Genomic DNA, 19,116 nt, shown 5'->3' on the forward strand with positions numbered 1-19,116 from the left:
AATATGGCCAGGCAGCGAAAACACACCCAGATTCAGTCTCAGACTTTGCATTCTTTCTTTGCTGACAAAGAAGACCAAAACATACAGACAGAAGAAATTAATAAAGTCAAAGAGCCTACAACAGAAACCTCCAAGAAAAACAGGAACTGGTCCCAGGCCATGGAAGAGCTCAAAAAGGAGTTGGAAAAACAAGTTAGAGAATTAGAGGAAAAATTGGGAAGAGAAATGAGAAGGATGCGAGAAAACCATGAAAAACAAGTCAATGACTTGCTAAAGGAGACCCAAAAAATACTGAAAAATACACTGAAGAAAACAACACCTTAAAAAACAGACTAACTCAAATGGCAAAAGAGCTCCAAAAAGCCAATGAGGAGAAGAATGCCTTGAAAGGCAGAATTAGCCAAATGGAAAAGGAGGTCCAAAAGACCACTGAAGAAAATACTACTTTAAAAATTAGATTGGAGCAAGTGGAAGCTAGTGACTTTATGAGAAATCAGGATATTATAAAACAGAACTAAAGGAATGACAAAATGGAAGACAATGTGAAATATCTCCTTGGAAAAACCACTGACCTGGAAAATAGATCCAGGAGAGATAATTTAAAAATTATTGGACTACCTGAAAGCCATGATCAAAAAAAGAGCCTAGATACCATCTTTCAAGAAATTATCAAGGAGAACTGCCCTGATATTCTAGAGCCACAGGGCAAAATAGAAATTGAAAGAATCCATCGATCACCTCCTCAAATAGATCCCAAAAAGAAATCTCCTAGGAATATTGTTGCCAAATTCCAGAGCTCCCAGATCAAGGAGAAAATACTGCAACAGCCAGAAAGAAACAATTTGAGTATTGAGGAAACCCAATCAGAATAACGCAAGATCCGGCAGCTTCTACATTAAGAGATCGAAGGGCTTGGAATGCGATATTCCGGAGGTCAATGGAGCTAGGATTAAAACCAAGAATCACCTACCCAGCAAAACTGAGTATCATGCTCCAAGGCAAAATATGGATTTTCAATAAAATAGAGGACTTTCAAGCTTTCTCAGTGAAAAGACCAGAACTGAATAGAAAATTTCACTTTCAAACACAAGAATCAAGAGAAGCATGAAAAGGTAATCAAGAAACAGAAATTGCAAGGGACTTACTAAAGTTGAACTGTTTTGTTTACATTCCTACATGGAAAGATGATGTGTATGATTCATGAGACCTCAGTATTAGGGTAGTTGAAGGGAATATGCATATATATATATATGTTTATGTATATATATATATATGTGAATGTGTTTGTATGTATGTATCTATGTGTATATGTATGCATGTGTATGTAGGTATATATATGTGTGTGCTTTTATATATGTATGTACATATATATATATGTATATATATATATGTAAAAGAGAGAGAACAGACACAGGGTGAGTTGAAGATGAAGGGAAGATATGTAAAAGAAATAAAATGAAATTAAGGGATGAGAGAGCAACATACTGAGAGAGGGAGATAGGGAGAGATAGAATGGGGTAGATTATCTCGCCTAAAGGTGGCAAGAGGAAGCAGTTCTGTGGGAGGAGGGGAGAGGGCAGGTGAGGGGGAAATGAGTGAACCTTGCTCTCATCAGATTCGGCCTGAGGAGGGAATACCATACACACTCAGTTGGGTATCTTACCCCACAGGAAAGAAGAGGGAGGAAGATAAAAAAAAATAAAAGGGGGGGGATGATGGAGGGGAGGGCAGATGGGGGTGGAGGTAATCAAAACAAACATTTTGGAAAGGGGACAGGGTCAAGGGAGAAAATTCAATAAAGTGGGATGGGTTGGGAAGGAGCAAAATGTAGTTAGCCTTTCACAACATGAGTATTGTGGAAGGGTTATACATAATGATACATGTGTGGCCTAGGTTGAAGTGCTCGACTTCTTAGGGAGGGTGGGTGGGAAGGGAAGAGGGGAGAGAATTTGAAACTCAAAGTTTTAAAAACAGATGTTCAAAAACAAAAAAAAAAGTTTTTGCATGCAACTAAAAAATAAGATACACAGGCAATGGGGCGTAGAAATTTATCTTGCCCTACAAGAAAGGAAGGGAAAAGGGGATGAGAGGGGAGGGGGGTGATAGAGGGGAGGGCTGACTGGGGAACAGGGCAACCAGAATATATGCCATCTTGGAGTGGGGGGAGGGTAGAAATGGGGAGAAAATTTGTAATTCAAACTGTTGTGAAAATCAATGCTGAAAACCAAATATGTTAAATAAATAAATTAAAAAAAAAAAAAGAAATGACAAGCAGGCACTTTTCAGAAAAACCTGGAAATACTTACATGAACTGATGCAAAGTGAAGTGATCAGAACCAGAATAACATTGTACACTGTAACAGCAACATTGTGTGATGATCAACTATTATTGACTTAGCCTTTCTCATTAATACAACGATCTAAGACAATTCCAAAAGATTCATGATGGAAAATGCTATCCACATCCAGAGAAAGAACTGATGGAGTGTGAATGCATATCAAAGCATACTATTTTCACTTATTTTATTTTTAGTATTTTTTTTCTTTTTGTTCTGTTTTTTTTCTTTTACAACATGACTAATATGGAACTCTGTTTTACATGATTGCATATATATAATCTATGTCAAATTGCTTACCATCTTAGGGAGAAGGAAGGGGAGGGAAAGAAGGAGGGAGAAAATTTGGAACTCAAAATCTTATTTAAAATGAATGCTAAAAATTATCTTAAAAAAATTAAATACTACTTAAAAGAAAAAAATGATGCGACTAATACTATACTCTTAAATCAGCTCATTTATTTATATATGATTAAAGAGATTTAGAAGTAGAAGGGCAAAGAAATATAAAGTGGTTTCAAAACCAACAAAGCCCTTTGGAGTTCAATGAATGGACAAATGTTAAAGTCTTTAAATACTTAGTAAACTGACTCATAAATGTTCCAGTGCTGGCCAATGCAGACCCAAACTAACCTTTTTTGCTCCATAGAGATTCCAGCGTGGGGAGTTCTGATCACCGGAATTGGATTCTCTATCCACAAGCTGGAGTATTTTTTTGTTTTGTTTTTTACTTTGAAGTAAGCTGCCATGTATAGGTTCAAAGATCATATAGTGTATGTGGAATGAAACTCTAAGTGTGGACTGACAATTCAGTGACAATTTTTGACCAGTGTTAAATTGGATGCTGCATGCTGGAGATGGGTAGCAGCTTGAGCCAATTACGAATTCAGTATATACTATAAACCAAGGAAAACTAATGTACATACAGATACCCTTTCCTGAATGCCATGCAATTAATAATGAACCCAAAAAAAGGTTCAAGAGGTATATGTGATACTCACAGAGCTAGACCACAAGCAAGTGGACATGTAAATGAGAACTTAAGACTTTCACCAAACAATGTGTTTCTTGTTTCATTTAACCAGCCTTCCTTGCCTCAGTTGTGTGTAGATGACTACAAGTGAGAGCAGATGGCTGCAGGAGAAGTGATAAAATTCAAAAATCAAGGAAGCCATGCTAAAGGGTTTGAGTTCATCACCTTATTGTTAATTGCAGAAATTGTTAAGTTAATTTCAATTGAATGCTGTGCCAAACTTTGACTGATCTCATGTGTGAAACTATGAAGCACTTGGTACTACCTCCAACAAATTGCTCAGTAGACTCAGAAAAAATAGGCCATCCACCAGTTACACAAAGATGGCTCTAACTAGATTTGGGATCTGGAAACACACCTGTATAATCTTTAAAACTTCAATTTTATTTGGCAGCAGGTCAAATCCACAACAGATACATCGGGAGTAGGAACATGGAAAGCCATGCCTGTGAGCTTCCCATTCAGCTCAGGTATGACCTTACCCTACAGCAGCACCAGTGGAAGGAGGGATGATGTTTTGGGTAGCACCGAGCCCATCATGCTACAGCTTGCCAGAAGAGCCCTCTACTGTCTTCTGGGTAGCAATAATAACATGGACTGTGGTCATGAGTTTTTCCATAATGCCAAAGTTGTCATGAATGATCACGGCCAAGGGGGCCAAGCAGTTGGTAGTGCAGGAGACATTACTGACAATCTTAAGGAGATTATCATATTTCTCATGGCTGACTCCTATCACAAATATAGGGGCATCAGCAGAAGGAGTAGAGATAATGACCCACTTGGCTCCACCCTTCAAGTGAGCCCCAACCTTTTCCATGGTGGTAAAGACACCAGCAGACTCTACAACATGCTTGGCCTCAGCATCTCCCCATTTAATATTGGTGGGATCCCACTCCTGGAAGATGGTAATGGCTTTTCCATTGATCACCAGCTTTCCATTCTCAGCCTTGACAGTGCCCTTGAACTTGCCATGGGTGGAATCATATTGGAACATATAAACTATGTAGTTGAGGTAAATGAAGGGTTTATTGATAACCACAAGTCTGCTCCACCTGAGTTGAATGTAGTCCTGGTCACCTGGCGCCCCAATATCCATTGACTTTGACCGTCATCTTGTCTTGTGGATGCAGCTACAGCAGTAGATCCTAGCGCTGAGCTTCGGAGAAGAGCTGAGCAAGCACATAAGCTTTTAAAGTATGGATTTTGTGGCCTTTATTTTGACCTTTCAGAGGCGTATTTTGGTCACTATTGAATCCATTGTCTACTATTCTAGATAGTTGAGTTTGTCAGATAAGTAACCTAAAATATGATTTTATCTAGGTCTTTTTTTAGTAAAGATAGACAGATAGATAGATAGATGGATGGACGAATGGATGATGGATGGATGGACAGATAAAGGGAGCACTTAGTAAATACTTTTTTGCTATTAAATCCTGAGAATACCAATAAAATTATTTACAATACCCAATACAGGTTACCTCTTTCTATCTCCAATGTCCTACAAATAGTGAGTATACAATAAATGTTTACTAATGATGACGGGGCTGAGATAGTTTCTCTTAAATTAAATTTTTCAGATTTGCTTTAAAACTGTATAAAATCAGTCACTAATGTAGAATCATTCTGAAGTGACCCCATGTTTTTAATCTTGCATGACTTTGGAGAGGGCGATGCTGCAGGAGAGGGCAGTATCTAATCATATCTCCTTAGTGTTTATCTCATCTCCTCATAATGAGTACAGGGCAACTGCTTCGACAGCATGCTCACTTACCCCATCTCTCCATTTGGAAGGTGGACCAATCAAAATACTTAGGAAGGAGCTGAAGGGGCACTGATCCCACTTCCTCACAATCACATGATCCAATCAAAATACCTTTGCCACTTACTCCTCTCTATAAAAGCAGTACCCAGTTTGAATCCCTGGTAGGCTGAGTCAACCCATTGAGGCTATTCCGCTTTGGTGTGTTAATAAACTCCTTTTTAACTTTCTCTTCCTGAGTTTTGCCTCCTTGGTCAGTGGGAGGGCCTGAATACAAAATTTTCCTTTTAACAAAACTTTCTGGGAAAATTATTAGCAATTATTTAATATGGAAACATGAAAGTTTCTATTTTTATCATATGTATTAGACATCAAAGTTAAATTCTTTGGATTAAGAGAAGGACTACAATTTAAATCTTATTAACTCCATTCTCTAAACCCAAAATTACAAAAAATCTTGTGGACAAGAAGAATTTCTAATGACAATAGCACAGACATTTAGTTTTTCCTTGGCAAAATATGCCCAATAAACGTGGGTAACATTAAGTTCATTTTCCTTCATGAAGCTTATATAAACACCATTTAATTCAGTATTTATGAACTGAAAAATAGATCTGCGATGATTATTAAAAAAAACAAAAACAAAAAATCTAATATTGTAGATAGTCCAGAAAAATTAGCATTTTCTTTGCCTTGATATTCTTTGTCAAACATAATTTAAACCAAACTTTTCACTATACTCACTACCTTTAATAATTTTTTCTTGAAGAATTTGCTCACTATTATGTCTAAGTATATAAAAAGTTTTGTTACAAATCTAACTTCAGGTAAGTAGAGATCTGAATTTTTCTCTTGCATCCCTAGCAGTATAAAAAGTAAGGCCTTCCTTGGGGCAGCTAGGTGGCACAGTGAGTAGAGCACTGGCCCTGAAGTCAGGAGGACTTGAGTTCAAATCTAGCCTCGGACACTTGACAGCTCCTTGGGCAAGTCACTTAACCCCAATTGCCCTGTCTTCCCCCCTCCAAAAAAAAAAAAGTAATGCCTTCCATTCCTCCAAAAGGAATATGATGAGTTCCAATTAAAAGGCACACATTGACAAAGGTTTTTACCATATGAGTGAGTATATGATACACTGTATGAGGATATGTTATATGAGTATCAAGTATACCATAAACTTAGCTAAATAATAAGACTTGAATTGGTTTAATTAAATTATTTGTTTCTTTTTCTTTTAAAAAATCTTGAATTCACTTAATGAGGTGCTTACTATTATCGATTATCGATTCCTTGAGGACAGGAACCATATTTTGATCTTTTGTATTTCCTTTAGTTCTATCAATGTTTAGTACTTAGAAAGCACTTGGTAAACATTCTGTGGACTAAATATGGAGTTCAAATCTGAAGGATGGCATTATATTCCCCAATAAAAGTTATGGCATAGCCAGCTGTCAGGCAACCTTCCATACACTACTTTCTTTTCAAGGTTTGCAATGGGCCTTTTTTGGAAAGGGCAAATGTCAAACATTGGAAAGACAGCTTCTTCTATAAAGCATATGTGAACTTTACCCTATGAAGTTACCTTGCAAGATAAACAATAAATAATTGTCACTTCCTGACTTCTAAACATCCAAGCCATTTCAATAATATTATGAAGCTCTATGGTAATAAGAAAGAACAGTGACAATTCTAAACATGATTGGAATGTTGTATTCCATGGGCACAGAAACTCTATCTTGAAATGACTGATGAGCCAGCTGATGCTATTTTTTCTTCCAAATGGCTATTCACTTCTTCTTCACTTAACACTGATCTTTAAAACTTTCAAATGTCAAAAATCTATCTCTCTTATGAGCCTAAGGTAATCTTAATTGGTTTTAAACATAAATATGTGACACATTTCTTACTTTGAAAAAATGCAAAAATTAATAAATAAAACTTGAAGTAAATGCCTACTTCTGCTCTTTTTTCTAGTATATATAACCTCTCCTCAAATTCCTGCCATCTAAAACCAAATCATGGAAAATATCTCCAAAGGATTATTTTTTTCCAAGAGTAAAGAGTCAGATGAACAGCACTGCAAGTACAATTCATAATCAAAATGTTCACATAGCTTTAATAGAGCCTACGAAAAAACTATAATTATATCTCATTTTCAGAGTGATAAATCAGAGATTTGTTAGAGGTTAGCTAGAGGCCACGTGTCATTAGCAGAATAATGACTGTGGTCCTGAATATGTGATTCTGTGGTCTCTGCTCTGAGCACTGTTAATATATTATCAAGAGAAATGTTTCCATAAAAGTAAGTCATGGTAACACTAACTGGAAATTTGGTAGCCTATCAAGGAAGACAGAACCCAGTCTTCAATTGGAAACCAAATCACAGACTATCTACAGTATCTAATTACTTTCAAATAAAACAGTAACAGAAATATCCTGTGGGTAAAAGCAGAACCCATTTAGAGCACGCAGGAGAAGGAATATTAGCAACTCTCAAAGAATGGAATCTAGGTATGAAAATTTCCTGATACCATGACTCTGCAAAGCCTGAGGATGACTATGGATTCAACTGTATCAATATCAATAATAGTTGAAAGCTGCTAGGAATGTGAATGGGTGGCTGGGGAATGGAATGTCAAGGACATAAACAGACTTGTAAAGGCTGTGTCAGAATATTCCTGAGTCCATTATGGTCAACGCTTTTTCTCTTTACAAAGCTGGAAGCACTTTAAAACTAAGGCACTAGTAAAAATGAATGCGAAAAATTGTCTTGACATATAATCAGGAAAAAATACTATTAAATAATAAAATAAGACAAAAATAAAAATAAGGCACTGAGCTTAAAAGCAATCCTTGTTTCAAAATCATGGCCAACCCATGCTTATACTACATTGTTGTTGTTGTTGTCATTTGTCCTTCATACTGGAAGAGGACCACGATATCAGGACATGCAAGTGAATTGGATTTAAGTGAGGGAAGGCTGAACTCCACCGTTATGGCCACACTGGCTATATGGGAAAAAAAACCCAACTTAAAGTTTTAAAAATGACCTTAAGCAAATGATTTAACTTTAATCTCTCTGTCCCTTAGTTTCCTTATTTGAAAATGAACTGGTTGAACAAGATCTCCTTTACTAGCTAACTTTCTATGACCCACTGTAGTTCAGAATTCAGTGCATTTGACCACCTCTGCCTGAGAAAGTAGAGGGAGGGCATTATCCATTCACTTGTCATTGACTTCTGTAATACTGGTGTAGCAAGGGCTTGCATGTTATTCAGGCCATCTCCCACATGTAGCATGGAGATGGTGTAACAACAATGCTGCTTGCCACTACTGTGGCTGTGCAAGGCTGAAAATACCAGCATGCAGACACAGGTTCTTTGATCTGCTTTGCTATGGAAAGCAACTTTAAGGGCTTAACAATCTCACTTTAATTAAACATACATATATCATTCACTTAGTTCAGGGGGAAAAGTCAGCACCCTGAACTTCAGGGTATATACAAATAGGAATTATAAACAGATCAACAGACAGGCTTTTATCTGTCTGACCAAATTACAATACATACATAGCTACCAGAGAGAAGCACCAATATCTGGGTTTTCAAAGTGGGGGCAGGGGGGGCTGCTTCAATGGCTACCCAGAGTCTCATCAGCAACACTCTTTCAATGAGTGTGCCCCCAAAACACAACACTTAGCCAAGAAACCCACTTAGCCAAATCAGTAGCAAAAACAAAAATCAGAGAAAGTATATATGAGAATATATACCAGGCAATAGAGAGTGAAGGAACTTTCCCATTGGGAGTGAGGTAACTCAGCTCAACCAAAAGAAAGGAAGAGAATCCTAGATTTTATCCAAGGGAGAGTTCATTGAAATCTGTAGTGTAGCAAGCTGGGGATAGGGGAATGATAGAGACTGTCAGCTCCTCTCATGTTGACTTCTTCCCAAGGTTTTTTCCTTCAACAACTTGAAGTAAGGTTGGCATCTTCAATCTTCTCTTTCAAAGTTAGAAGGCAGTAGCACCTGAAATAACTGCAGAGTCCAGAGACTTAGAGGATGAAGAGAATGAGGAGACTTGAAGCAACTGTAGTACTGCTCTTGCCAACTCTGCCTGGCCCCTGACATAGGCATAGGACATTGATCTCTACTAATAAGGAGAGAGTCTCATACCAATGGGCTTTGGGACTGGGGTTACATTCCCCCCTTGGACAGAAACTCTTTGTAGTCCCTTGCAAAGATCAACTGTGGCAAACATAAAACCTATAAATATATAGAATAAACAAAAATATTAGCACTTTATAACAAGAGTGATTTTCCTGGCATCCCAAGTTACCAATCTTCAGTATCACTGAAATGGAAATAAATAAATGTACATTAACAGTACCTGCAGTAGACATGGCACTATACAGAATGTCACTTTGGGAGGTTATTACAGTGACAACAAGCTGAACTACATACAAGAATATATAACAAATGTGTATTTTAAAAGTAAACAAACATACAAAGTACATAGCAATTGATGAAAAGCAATAAGCAAAGCTAACAAAACAGTCTGCACAAAGCTGCGTAAAATAAAACTTAACTATAAGCATCAATGTATACAGAAAACAATTAACAGACATTGCTATACCTGAATATAACATAACACAATCAAATGAACATAACAGCAAAATATTTTTTAAAAATGAGCAACACTCAAACATGCAATAATCCATGTGTACAATGCATATGCAAGGCACAGAAGTGCAAGACACTTTTAACATGAGCAACCTCTATTATTGTCACCTAGATACGTTTGTAACTAGATAACTTGGCCTAGTGACTGGTGTAATAGGTCTAGATCTATTACTAACTGATCTCTCAACCCCCATAACAGAGCTAGTTGTTAGTATGGGTTAACCATCAGGATCATTATAGACTTGTGTATCTATACCCGGGCTGACAACCATACCAGGTTGGCTATCAGTATTTTCAAGCTCTCTGTGTTGAACCTGTACCATAGGAGTCTCTGTAACAGTTTTGGGAAGGAAAGAATTTGATTCTGGGTTCTGTTCTCCCATCCTCTGTGTTTCCTTCACTAGATGCATCACCTTCAGTACCTATATCTGGGTCAGAAAAGTCTTTGTAGAGCTGGTAAACAGTCTCTCTTCCTCAGCTTTTCCCCACACAAATGTCCATCATTTCCCTCTCCTGCTCATTAGAAAGTGGCAAAGATACTGGAGTAGGCAATAGGTCATTGCAGTGAATAGTCCTGACAAGATCCCTTCCATTTTCTGGGGCTATTTTGAGAACAAGCAAGTTGCCCAGTCTCTCCATTATTTTGTATGGGTTAGCTTTCCAACAGTCAACTTACTTGTAAGGGCCTAGATAGATGAAAGCAGTATTTTCCTTTTTCAGACATAGGAATCTGATATGATCCCAGACTCTACTCAGCAGATGATCCAGGGCATCTTGGACCCATGGCATAGTGTTCCAGTCCATTTTAGTCCTTTTGTTCAAAGTTTGATAATCAATACCCTTCTGCATCTATTTTTTCTTCAGCACCAATGATGGGGTGCTTGTGCTTGGGTCCCAGGCCTAAGATCATGTCTCTGGAAGCCTCCCAATTTCTCAGTAGACCCCTGGCCTGTGAAAAAAGTTTGCCTTGTTGCAGGCCTGACTCTGTTATCGGAACAGACACAGGGTGCCTGGTTCAAGGATTTTTGTCCCTGGCTGGCCCAAGGACTCTCCCTCACACCAAATCCCCAAGGTCCATGCCTCTGGCAGCTAAACAAAAACTGTCTTTTCTCTCTCAGTGTCTGGCATCAACAAAGTTATCACTGCAGACTCCCTATATTTTCCCATCCATAGATTATAGGCTCCTCCTCGCAAAGACCCCTGATATATCTCTTGAAGTCCCTAGAATACCTAATTAGCATCTTTGGTATGCTTTTCCCTTGTCCCTTTTCCATATTAGCCCCAGCATCATCCTCACTAGCTTACAGGTTCCCTAAGAACCCTTGCTCACTTCTATTGGAATTACTATCAACTTTTACCGCTTGACCAGAAGATGGTTTAAGTGTGTGAATTCATTACAGACAACTCTGCATTGGCATTCTTGGGGTCCCTGCCCCCCAAACTTCTTTACCACCACTATGGGAAGCATAAGGACTGCTGGATTCTGTGATGATGTCATTAGACAGCATTTCTTTGAGATGGTTTCTGAGATCTTCCATCATAGACAGAGGAGTTCGTCTAGATCTTTCTCTGGATGGTGTGGAATCAGTGAGTTGGATTCTGTTTGCTGTGCCTGGCAGGCATCCCATGTCCCACTTGCACAATGAGAACATCCTTGTCCTCTTGCTGAGCTCCAGACTCAACCTATCCTTCCACTCCTGTAGTACTGGTAAGTCTTCAAAGTCAAAGACCTCAGGGTCCATATCAGAAAGGGAACAGTTGGGGCTTCTGTGGTGTTTGCTAGAATATCTGTCCTCTAAACAGCTTGCATGGATGGCCAAAGTGTACAGGTATTGGATCCCAGCTTGTCACTTGCAGTATCCTGCCCGAATTTTGAAAAGACTAGAATTAGTTCCAATCAGTGTTAACACTCAAGTGAGTAGTAGAGAGTCCAGACATACTAGAGGCAGAGTGTCAATTTTTCTGTTGACACCAACTATTTCCCTGGTAGATTTCAAGCTCATCTGAATGTATCTCAGGTATGAATAGTCTGTCACTCAAACCACCACATCCAAGCTCTGTCATAAGCTTTAAAGGTATTTTAGCCAAAGACCAGGCATAAAAAGTTTGGAAAATGATGGTTACCTGAGATCCACTGTCCAGGAGAGCACTGAAGTCCACATTTTCAGTTTTTACTATCACCTCTGCATGGGTCTCTTCCACTTGGACTCCCTCCTCCAACATCAAAACTAAAGTTTGTATACATTCCTACAAGGTAACTGTGGCCAGAATGGCCTTTGTTTTCTTTGGGTGGCTCAGTTTATCTCATTGGGCCTTGCTGGATGCCAGCCTTGCTGTTCCTTTTCTGGGGCAGGAAGCCCAGAGACCCATGCCTGTGAGCAGAGAACTTCCTGTGTGACCTCTTCCTGGGCAGGAAGCCCACAGACCATGCCTGGGAACAGAAAACTTCCTGTGTGATGAGTCATGGGGTTGGCTGAGGGGAGGTGTTGACTCCAAAGCCATGCCCTATTGGGTGTTAACCTATGGAAGGAGCCAACTCAAGAACCAATCGGCCCTGGTCATTCAGGTGGCACTTGATGATGTCAAAAACTCTATAAGAGGGGAGAAGATGGCTTGAAGCTTCCCTTTTCCTTTTCCGGTTGGAGCCAGAGACGCCTACAGCCGAAGCTGACGCAGGAGCTGCCAGCAGCAGAGCAGGAGCTGCCAGTAGCAGAACTGACCCACGTGTGGAGCGAGGAGTGCTGAGCAAGGACTTGAGGCCAGTGGGTAATCTTCTTACCGTAGAGGGGAAGCATGTATACGATTTTGCCTTATACCATCTCGCTTCTCTGTGGCCTGGTTACTCTTGTGAGGCGGACTTATTGGGCCTGGAAGCTTTTGATCAAAATATCAAAATGGGGACGCTGGTTTGTGGGTCTGTTACTGTGGAGTTTAACTACATGCTTTAGTCCTTCTGCCTTCTACCTAGAGAATTCCTTATATCCTGTGGTTCTGAACCTTTCAGACATATATGAGATTCTCTTTGAAATCATAAATTCTGCCTTCTTAATACAGTAACATCTGGCTTTGCCTCTATGAATGTATTTGCTGTCTTTGCAGCTATCCACTTTAAGGCTATTTATCAGAATCATGGCAAACCACGCCAGTATCTTTGCCAAGAAAACTCCAAATGGAATCATGAAGAGTTGGATATGACTGAAAAATGAGTGAACAACAAAGTAGCAGAAGATAGAAAGATAACTCTGAACCAGACTGGGGTTTCTGACAAGCTTTTATAGAGAAAATTACATCAGAGACACAGAAAAATAACATAGAACAATCTTTATGGCCTCTTGGGCCTAATCAAACAGCTTTATCATCTCAAGCTTCCTTCAATCAAGGTTGAGCAAACTAAGGTAGAACAAATTATTATACTAAGTTATAGATTTAAACATTGAATTTGGAAAGTCCTACATTTACAAAACTACAAGGCTACATTTTAAAGAAGTAACAATGAACTATCTGAGAGGAAGGGATTTACATATCACAAAGATAGGCTAAAAGTTTGGTGTCAGGGAAATTCTTGCACAAATAGTGAGGAAAATCCTCCCACAAATAAAATCTTTTAGTAGGTTTTTAAAGATGCTGTATTCCGTTCTTCCTCTGCTTTGGTTTCTTATCTCAGAAATGTCACATGGCTTCCTTTAATACTATCATTCTTTGAGTCAGGTTTTAGCCAGGTGAAGTTAATATTAACAGGAAATAGGCTTCGGTTAACCAAATGTTCCAGGAGAAATGACATAATAAAATTGAATAAGAGAAAAATAAAAAATTATCACAGAGTGGAATTCTTAGGTTTGATTGTGAGTCTCTCCATAGGAATGCCTCCTTTGATTAGAATGGCTACTGCCTTTTTAAGAAATTCTTCATCCTCAAAGCATGGATAAGTCTGAAAGTGCCAGGAATAATTTCCTACTATCAATTCCTTTGAAATATTTCCAGGGTCAAAATCCTCAGGCCGCATTAGAAAAACTTCCTGAGTCATCTCACCTGCCTTAAAATAAATGGCCTTAATTATACACTTTTGAAGTTCTTTTATTTATCTGCCCAATATTCTTAAAATGTCCTCATTCTTAAAGTCTGGGTCTATTCTTGATATAAGGAAACCTCTATGCTTTTTCATTACAAAAGCAAGATAGCACCCCTCTATTACCCTTGCTCTCATATCTTCTAGAGATTGCTCCATGTGTGCCCACATTAACACAAAAATATTAATGCAATTAAAAAAGGTACAGTATTGTACAATAATGGTCTACTGGATTAATCACGCCATGCATAATATAGAAGTACAGTACAAGGTATGAATTTGTGTCATGAAAACAGTGTCAATGACCTTTTCATGTATCAGTAAGTATCAAGTAATAACACTGTTGAAAGTTATGGTGACTCAGTATTCCATTGTTCCCAACCCTGCTTATCCATCAGTGCTGGGGAGAGGCTTTGGTGGAGAAAGAGTCATCAAGTCTGCAGCTTTTTGTATTACCTGCTCTTTGTCACTTCCCCTTCCTGCAAATTGTCACATTCTGGCTACCTTGGGGAAGAACTGAGATGCAAGGACCCAACCTCTTTTGCTGAAGTAGACCTATCTGGATTGTCTTAAAGTCACCAACAAAACCTGTGAAGCCATTGATAATCTCCAGGGATCATCCCATCAACATATTGCTACTTTGATGTACTTAGAATAAAATCCTTTTTAATTCTCTTTGTCTTGAGTTTTGCCTTGTTAATGAGGATGAAAGCCCAAATAAAGAATTTTCCTTTCAACAACACATTCATTAGTACTCAGGCTTTCAAGAAATATGCCATATCAATAAAGGCAGCAATCATTTAACAGAAGAATGAAGGCAAGCCAAGATAAGTTTGTTATATTTCCAAAATAAACTAAAACAGAAAAAGTTACCAGGAAGACTCATTTTCTTCTTGTTTGTATTATTTTCTTTTGTTTTTCTCCATAGGAAGTCAAAATCTTTTTAGAGTTATGGATAATTTTGTTCCTGGTGGTAGCCTTACTAGCTGTATGATCCTAGGAAAGTCACTTAACCCTGTTTGCCTCAGTTTCCTCATCTGTAAAATGAGCTAGAGAAAGAAATAGCAAACCATGAGTTCATGAACATACCTGTTGTTCTAGTGAGCAGTAAGGCATATGTGAGGATGTTGGGATATTGACGGGGGGGGGGGGGGGGGGGGGGGGGGGGGGAGGGAAGGGGGAGCGGGGGCGGAGGAGCAGTGCAGTAGCTATATTGAGTGTGGGGGCAGAGGCCCACTCAGGGAGGCCTATGATTGAGTCTGGAGGCCTGTGATGTAGTTAAAGCCAGATTGTGTAGTCAAATCAGGACATGCCTGCTGTTCAGCGGAGCCCATAAGGAAGCTAGATAGATAGATAGATAGATAGATAGATAGATAGATAGATAGATATAGGGCTGGGGGTAACTTTATTAGGATTCCATAATGCTTACCTGAGGCAACTTCCATTCAAAACTAGTGTTAGTTTCAGTCATGTCCAACTCTTCATGACCCCATTTGGTGTTTTCTTGGCAAAGATACTGGAGTGGTTTGCTATTTCTTTCTCTAGCTCATTTTACAGATGAGGAAACTGAGGCAAACAGGGTTAAGTGACTTTCCTAGGATCACACAGCTAGTAAGGCTACATTTCAACTTGGGAAAATGAGTCTTCCTGACTCCAGGCTGGAACCATGTACGGCACCACCTAGTTGCCCATTGAAAATAAAGGGCTAGGCAAAAAAAAAAAAAAATAAGAAGGCTCACAATTCATTAGAAAGTTAGGGGGAAAATTTTATAGACAGTTCCTCAGATAAAGGTCTCATATCTAAAATATATAAACAACTTTGTCAAATTTATAAGAATATGAGTCATTCCCCAATTGAAAAATGGTCAAAGGGTATGAACAGGTAGTATTCCAATGAAGAAATCAAAACCATATATATATGAAAAAAATGCTCCAAATCATTATTGATTAGAAAATGCACATTAAAACAACCTTGAGATATCATCTTATACCTATTAGATTGGCTAAAAAGATAGAAGGGGAAAGTGACAAATTTTGGAGGGGATATGGAAAAAATTGGGGCCTTAGTTTATTTTTGGTGATCTGTCAACTGATCCAACCATTCTGGAGAGAAATTCGGAATAATGCCCAAAGAGTTATTAAACTGCCTATACCCTTTGACCCAGCCATACCACTATTAATTTTTTTTCCCAAGATGATTAGGTGAAAAAAAGAAAAGAATCTACATATTCTAAAATATTTATAGCAGCTCTGTTTGTGGTGACAAAGAACTGGAAACTGCAGGGATGCCTATCAATTGGGGAATAGCTAAACAAGTTATGGTATGTGTTCATGATAGAATATTACTCTGCTAATAGAAACTATGATCTCAGTGATTTTAGAAACGCATGAAGAGACCTCCATAAAATAATGAAGAGTGAAATGAGCAGAACCAAGAGAACGCTGTATACAGTAACAGCAGTCTTGTTTTAAGAACAACTGAGCGATCAAGTCATGATAAATATCCAAATTAACTTCAAAGATCCTATGAAGGAAGATGCTGTTTGGATCCAGAAAAAGAACTGATAAAATGTATATGTATATGTACATATATGTGTACATGTGTGTTAATGTACACATACAGATTCATGTCTAATGGTAGCCATCTCAAAGAGGGAAAGGGGAGAAAGGAGAAAAAAAAGAAGGCAGCTTCTCAGCAGAAATCCCTAAAGGAACAGAAATTTGCTATCATTCCCCAGTGAGGCTTCTAGGGAGGAGGATATCCTGGCTGGCAGACTGAGGAACACTGAGAGGATGGTCACACAAGGCAAATCCTGGTATCAGTATTGACACTGGAACAGACTGCATACAAAAGGACACCCTCCCTTTCCCTCTATCCCAAGCCATACCCACACTGGCCTGACACCTTGGGACAATTCTATCTAAAGATGAATCACTCTGGTTAACATCCTGAACTTTTATCTCAATGATTAATATACTTCCACCCCATCATACCTCCCCCAATCTAAGTAATTCGAATTCCCAGTTACCATTGTTCAAACCTTCTTCTCCATCCCCCACTAACAGCTCTCTTATTCACATCCTTCTCAACTCAACCCCCTAATCTCTCACTCTAAAGCTACCCAACCCTTCCTGCGCTCTCTGAAATGTCTGTTCCATAAGTAACAATCTAGATTTCATCTTAAACCTTTTCTTTTCTTGTTCCCTCCTCTTTCTTGCACTCCCTAAGACCTAGCTCCCTCCTGATGGCACAGCTTCCTATCCTTTCCAAGACTGGTTGCCCTTTCACTCATGGGTTGTGTTGAGGGAGCTGAAATATTCTCAGCTCCCCACAACCACTTCCCAGCCACTATCTCTACCACTATCCCCCAGTAACTTACCCTCTTTTGAGCTTCATACAATACATATGTATCACCCAATTCTGGTAGCTGTAGTCTACAAACTCCTAAGACACTGTCTTTCCTTCCTCAACAAGTTCAGCACCTGACTCAGATCTTCTTCCTCCTCAGCTCCTACCCTCATATTAGAGGATTTGAACATACCTATGATACTCTTTAACCTCCCAATTCTTTTTTCCCTTAAGCTACTCTTCTACCCCACCATGGCTCACATGGAGATGGTCCTACCCTTGATCTTGCCATCATCCACAAGACCTACGTTCACCAATTCTGAAATTCCTTTATCTGATCTTAATCTGTTATCACACCTCATTTCTCAATGGGCTGAACTACTTTAGGACTTCTCTGATTGGTTTCACCACCATATCCAGGAATCTGATTATTGGGATAACTTCCTCATCCCGTCACATCTCATCAACTTTGGTACTCCTCTTCATCACTACCCTCTGATTCACCGATTGAAGGGTGAGGCCCTGAACTACGAATATCCATTTAAAGAGAGAGCTCAGTTCAGTCATCTAGCTCTTTTTTTTTTTTTCTCACCTGGCTGTACTACTTTGGGAATTCTCTGACTGACTTCTCCACCATATTTTCATGTCAGGTACCTCCCCCTGCACCTGCTTCACAGCTTTCTTTTGTGTTTTGTGCTCCCCTCTTAGACTGTAAGCTTGAGGGTAGGGAATGTCTTTCTTTTGTCATATTTGTATCCCTAGTGCTTAGCATAGTGCCTAGTACTTAATAAACATTTATTGACGGGCTGATTTCACTGGCCCCTCTGCCTTGTACTCTAAACCCTGTTCTTTATCTTCACCAAGACTTTCAGTTCCTCGACCCCTCAGTTCTTTCCTAGGTCATTGCCCCTGCTCTGGCTACACCCTGCACCCATGACCATTTTGACCCACTGGCAAACCAGTTCAACTCTACACTGTCCTCTTCTCTTAAGTCCCTGGACCCTTTATCCTATAGACAATCTTGCCCTGTCAAGCCCCAGCCTTGAATGACTCACACCATCTGCTGCTGCCTTTCTTCTTACTCACTTGCAGCTGAACAAAGCTGGAGAAAATCACAAAACTGTGATCACTGGGTCCACAACAAGGTCTATATGGGGCCCTTACTGCCCTCAAACAATACTTTTACGCCTCCCTAATCGATCCTTAATCCTAACCACAGTGACTTTTCCAAAGTTTTTTTTTTATCTCTCCTCAAACTTCCCACCACCTCCTCTCTCCTCCCCTCCCCTCTCAGCTGAGAACTTTGTTTTATATTTCACTGAAAAAAATGAGGTCATTCACTGAGAGAGCCTTCTCTCTTTCTCCTCCTATTTCACTCAGATGCCTTTTGCACTATTTCGTCCTTCATGCCTGTCTCACGTGAAGAGATGGCCTTTTTCTTTACCAAGGCAAACCCCTCCCCATGCACAAATGAGCCCATCCTATCTCATCTTCTCCAAGACGGTCCCCTCTATTATCCTTTTCTCTCACTAATCTTCAATTACTCCCTAATTATTTACTGCCTGCTTCCTTACTGCTTATAAACATGTACATGTCTTCCCCATCCTCAGGAAACTCTTACTTCATCTAGCCACCCCTAAAAGCAATTCTCCTGTATCTCTCCTCCCTTTTAAGTGATTTGTCTCATCACCTCTTGATCAGACTCTTGCAAGAACTCCTAAATGGCCTCCCTGATCCAGTTCCATCCTTTTTCCAGTCCATCTTCCATATAGCTGCCAAAGTGATTTTTTCTAAAGTAGATGGGACCTATCATTTCCCTACTCAACAAACACAAGTGGTTCCCTATGACCTCTCCTATTAAACACAAACTCCACCCTAGACACTTAAAGCCCTTCCTA

At 39.3% G+C, this 19,116-nt stretch overlaps 1 pseudogene; it reads right to left on the reverse strand.

Annotated features, from left to right (window-relative positions):
* Positions 1–3,738: 3,738 nt before the first annotated feature.
* LOC118854635 lies at positions 3,739–4,465 on the reverse strand (annotated as a pseudogene).
* Between the last annotated feature and the right edge of the window lie 14,651 nt (positions 4,466–19,116).

Source organism: Trichosurus vulpecula, chromosome 6 (genome assembly GCF_011100635.1).
Source record: "Trichosurus vulpecula isolate mTriVul1 chromosome 6, mTriVul1.pri, whole genome shotgun sequence".
Taxonomy (NCBI): Eukaryota; Metazoa; Chordata; class Mammalia; order Diprotodontia; family Phalangeridae; genus Trichosurus; species Trichosurus vulpecula.